This window comes from Mandrillus leucophaeus, unplaced genomic scaffold (genome assembly GCF_000951045.1).
Source record: "Mandrillus leucophaeus isolate KB7577 unplaced genomic scaffold, Mleu.le_1.0 Scaffold122, whole genome shotgun sequence".
In the NCBI taxonomy this organism is placed as follows: Eukaryota; Metazoa; Chordata; class Mammalia; order Primates; family Cercopithecidae; genus Mandrillus; species Mandrillus leucophaeus.
In genome coordinates, this window is record NW_012100543.1 from 3,294,342 (window position 1) to 3,299,592 (window position 5,251).

Consider the following 5,251-nt stretch of genomic DNA (forward strand, 5'->3'; position numbering starts at 1 on the left):
CTCATCCTGAAGGACACCTCAACCCACACAGCCAAGATGTCCGTAAAGCATGGTTTCAGAATATGTTGTACCAGAAGGTTTTCATTTTTCTCAAATGTGTTACCATCTAGAGATAAGTTTAAGCTAATGTCTTGGCTTGGTAGTTCTGTGGACCATAAGAACTAGTATAAATACAAAGCCCAAACCTGACTGTGAGAATAGAAAAAAAATTATTCCTTCCAGAATCCAAAGTGGAATGGGCAAGATTTCTTGTTAACTCCTTTCCCCTCAGTATTGTGTCCAGGCTTTATGGAAGGCTAGTAATTACTGTCCATATTCATTGAATTTAAAAGATTGATCAGAGCAAAAGATGGATGGGTCTTGAGGAATGCCAAGTCATTACTTTTTCTCAGGAAAAGGGAGCAATTTAACCTCACAGAAACTGAGATCCACGTTTGGCCAGTTAGCCATTCCCTCCCATGGCTTTGTATAAAAACAGATGATGCAAACCTAGGGCACGTGGTGGACATGGTTTGTCAGACTGGTGGTAGCCATGCCTGTAGCATCAGGTTTGATCAATTGGCAATGTTTCTGCTTTTTGCTCCTTAACCATCCAGAGTGCATTTGATTCTTGACAATTCCCAATTATGGTCTTCTCAACTCTCATTAACTCTGCGAATTCCCAAGAAATTACCCTTTGCTTAAATTTGTCAGTCATTTTTCAGTTACTTGCAACCAGAAATGCAATCAAATTTGCCACGAGGAAGGCCTGTTTCTTTCCCTCTGCTGCTCCCTGCAGTTCTGAATCTTATGAGCTCTTTGCCAAGCATTCTTTCTTCCCTATCTTGGGAAGGTTTGAATGACATTATTTGAGAGTTCTGTGAGTCTAGCCTCCTGCCTCAACAATATCCCCAGGCCATCAGCCACACCAGCTTCTTTAGGAGACCAGATCTTTGGTCATTCCAGATGACCCATGGTCTCTCATTGCAGACCCATGGTCTCTCATTTTTTAGTTCATGCCAGTGGTCTGAGGGTGGAACTAGAACAGAAGATCCACATCTCTGTGCCTTTACACTGATTGATGGTAATGTTAAAACTAACGTTTACTAGAGCTGGAATCCAGGAACACATCACCTACACCTTTATTGCTAATAGTTCCATATTTTAAATAGGATATTGGACTTTGCCTTTAGATGGATTCTACAAATTCCACAATTACCACAAATGTTTTTCTTCTTTTATCCTGAGAGAACACCACCCCAAAGCCTTTGAAACAGGTATTAGTACATCATATGAAAGGCTCATTAAGGTCAGAAAACACTGATGCGGAACCCTCATCTAGCCATTTCATCAGAGTTCCGACTGCTTTTCACAGGCCTCAGTTTATCTCTCTCTAGAGCAAGTTCCAAGGTTAATATTCCCATCCATCCACCCATCCATCAATCCATCCATCCATCCATCTATCCATCCATCCATCCACCCATCCTTCCCTTCATCCATCCATCCATCTATCCATCCATTCATTTCTTCATCCATTCATTCATCCATCCATGTATCCATCCACCCATTCATCCATCCATCTCAGACCTGCAGGCACCTGACAGTCTGTTCCCTGGTAAGAAACTTGTAATCCTAGTTTTCTATTTTCTAACTGTCTAAATTATCCTCTAAACACCCCTCCCAATGTATCCACCTCTCTTGCTTGGTGACCCTCATTCACTCAAGAGAAGAAACCTTTCTAGATCAGGACTTACTCCCGGTGGGAAAAGTGTCTGCCACTTATTTCTCAGAGATGCCAGAGAATTCTCACTTGTCAGGGAAGTGATATTCCTATCTTCTTGGGGCAGACTAGCACTCAGAGAATCACGTCTAATAGCCCTGCAACTCCTTCTATATAAAATAAAATGTACAGGCACCAACAAACCATTTATATTCCCAAGCATTCTCTCAACCAGCAGCTGGAAAAGGGCTGGCATGTTGGAGAGGACCAAAATAATAAAAGTCATCATCATCACCATCATCATCATCCTGAAAAAAATTAAGCCTGTTTCTTTCTTTTCTTCCTCATTCATGGATTTCTGTAGTAATACTCACATCTAAAATCAAATCTGAAAACCACTGGCCCACTACTAAACAGATTAAGGTATTCCAAATCTGGGACCACCGTTAATTCATTTAGTTAGTGTCCCATAATTCACACATATTTTAATTTTTTCTGATATTTTTATCTCAATACAAGTGGAAATACATATGAATTTTAAAACTCACATGTGTCATTTATTTAATACGCTCCCTAAATCAATGCTTTGACGGAACTATTTTTTCAAAAGATCCTACAAATGTTGCATTGGAAATATTTATACAAAAAAAATTCTAACTGTGTACCATATGTATACACCTGTCTCTTATACACATCTAGATGTGTATAAGAGACAGGGCCACAAATTCTTAATTGTCTTTATTTCTCTATCACTGAATTTATGGCAGCAGAAAACAATTTTGGTAATTCCAGGTAAATCTGGTAATTCTTAGAGTTACACTCTGTTAATTCAGGCTCTTTCTCTGCCCCCTTCCTTCCCTTATCCCTTGAAGTATCTGTGATCATAGAGGACTGTGTACCACCCAGCAACAGGGTAAGTGGAGTAAAATCTCCACAATGGGCCTCTGCCCACACTGGCCTCTGCTGTGATGGCCTCCCCACTGCTTGATGCTCATGCTACAACCATGACTCATCGCTGATGTCCACTTGCTCACTGGTCCCTCAGTTGCTTGTTGAATACATTCTGTTCCCTCATGGCCCTGACCCCAGTGCTCCTGGTCCATCACTTACAACATTTCTGAAGTACCTTTGCAGGATTCAGAAACTCTCAGCCCCTTTCCCTTCACTCAAGGCACCTGTAAGGCACTTGGCCTCCCAATTCCAGACAGTTCAGTCAGCTGTCACTACTCTGGTTCCATCGCCATGCTGGAAGCAGATATTGCTTGTGAAAGTGGTATTGGTATCCTTTGCCATGGGATTTTCCAAACGTATCTGGGATTTCCAGCTTCCTCCCCTTCACAGGGCCTCTGCCAACTCTCTCAAGGCTAAATCCCAAAGGACTTCCCACCATCTCATGGCAAGCTCTGTGTAGAAAAACTGGTTCTTCAACTATTCTCTTTTCCATCTGTCGTTTGTGCCAGGATTTGACTCTTGAACTTTAATAATTAATCCTTTTCTCTCAAAGTCATTGTTTTGGGCTTCCAGAGCCTATTTTGCAAGAGTCCAAAGTGAAACTCTGACATTTATTTCTTTTTGCACTCCTATAATAACAGTAATCCTCGCTGAAGCAAAAGGATGCCTCTGACTAAATAGAAGATTATGTACAAAAATCATGGAGTGGGAAGCACTCTGGTTAATATTTTAAAACATTATCTCACTACATATTAACCACACAACATGGTCCCTGCCTTAAGAAGCTGAGAGTCAGTGAGAAATTTTCACCAAATTGTGAGTTAGGCCAATTGACCAGATCCAGTGTAAGTGGCAAAGACTGGCTGTAATTAGCAAAAGCTGATTTGTAAAGCAACCCATAGATTCAGCTCTATTCCAAACATTTGTGGGGCCATAACCAGAGCTCAGGTAAAGGTCCCCAGCCTTTGAACCAACACTCTTGCTTTTCCATCTGGTTCCTTCCAATAGCCACAGGGATCCCCACACTCATCCTGAAGGACACCTCAACCCACACAGCCAAGATGTCCGTAAAGCATGGTTTCAGAATATGTTGTACCAGAAGGTTTTCATTTTTCTCAAATGTGTTACCATCTAGAGATAAGTTTAAGCTAATGTCTTGGCTTGGTAGTTCTGTGGACCATAAGAACTAGTATAAATACAAAGCCCAAACCTGACTGTGAGAATAGAAAAAAAATTATTCCTTCCAGAATCCAAAGTGGAATGGGCAAGATTTCTTGTTAACTCCTTTCCCCTCAGTATTGTGTCCAGGCTTTATGGAAGGCTAGTAATTACTGTCCATATTCATTGAATTTAAAAGATTGATCAGAGCAAAAGATGGATGGGTCTTGAGGAATGCCAAGTCATTACTTTTTCTCAGGAAAAGGGAGCAATTTAACCTCACAGAAACTGAGATCCACGTTTGGCCAGTTAGTCATTCCCTCCCATGGCTTTGTATAAAAACAGATGATGCAAACCTAGGGCACGTGGTGGACATGGTTTGTCAGACTGGTGGTAGCCATGCCTGTAGCATCAGGTTTGATCAATTGGCAATGTTTCTGCTTTTTGCTCCTTAACCATCCAGAGTGCATTTGATTCTTGACAATTCCCAATTATGGTCTTCTCAACTCTCATTAACTCTGCGAATTCCCAAGAAATTACCCTTTGCTTAAATTTGTCAGTCATTTTTCAGTTACTTGCAACCAGAAATGCAATCAAATTTGCCACGAGGAAGGCCTGTTTCTTTCCCTCTGCTGCTCCCTGCAGTTCTGAATCTTATGAGCTCTTTGCCAAGCATTCTTTCTTCCCTATCTTGGGAAGGTTTGAATGACATTATTTGAGAGTTCTGTGAGTCTAGCCTCCTGCCTCAACAATATCCCCAGGCCATCAGCCACACCAGCTTCTTTAGGAGACCAGATCTTTGGTCATTCCAGATGACCCATGGTCTCTCATTGCAGACCCATGGTCTCTCATTTTTTAGTTCATGCCAGTGGTCTGAGGGTGGAACTAGAACAGAAGATCCACATCTCTGTGCCTTTACACTGATTGATGGTAATGTTAAAACTAACGTTTACTAGAGCTGGAATCCAGGAACACATCACCTACACCTTTATTGCTAATAGTTCCATATTTTAAATAGGATATTGGACTTTGCCTTTAGATGGATTCTACAAATTCCACAATTACCACAAATGTTTTTCTTCTTTTATCCTGAGAGAACACCACCCCAAAGCCTTTGAAACAGGTATTAGTACATCATATGAAAGGCTCATTAAGGTCAGAAAACACTGATGCGGAACCCTCATCTAGCCATTTCATCAGAGTTCCGACTGCTTTTCACAGGCCTCAGTTTATCTCTCTCTAGAGCAAGTTCCAAGGTTAATATTCCCATCCATCCACCCATCCATCAATCCATCCATCCATCCATCTATCCATCCATCCATCCACCCATCCTTCCCTTCATCCATCCATCCATCTATCCATCCATTCATTTCTTCATCCATTCATTCATCCATCCATGTATCCATCCACCCATTCATCCATCCATCTCAGACCTGCAGGCAC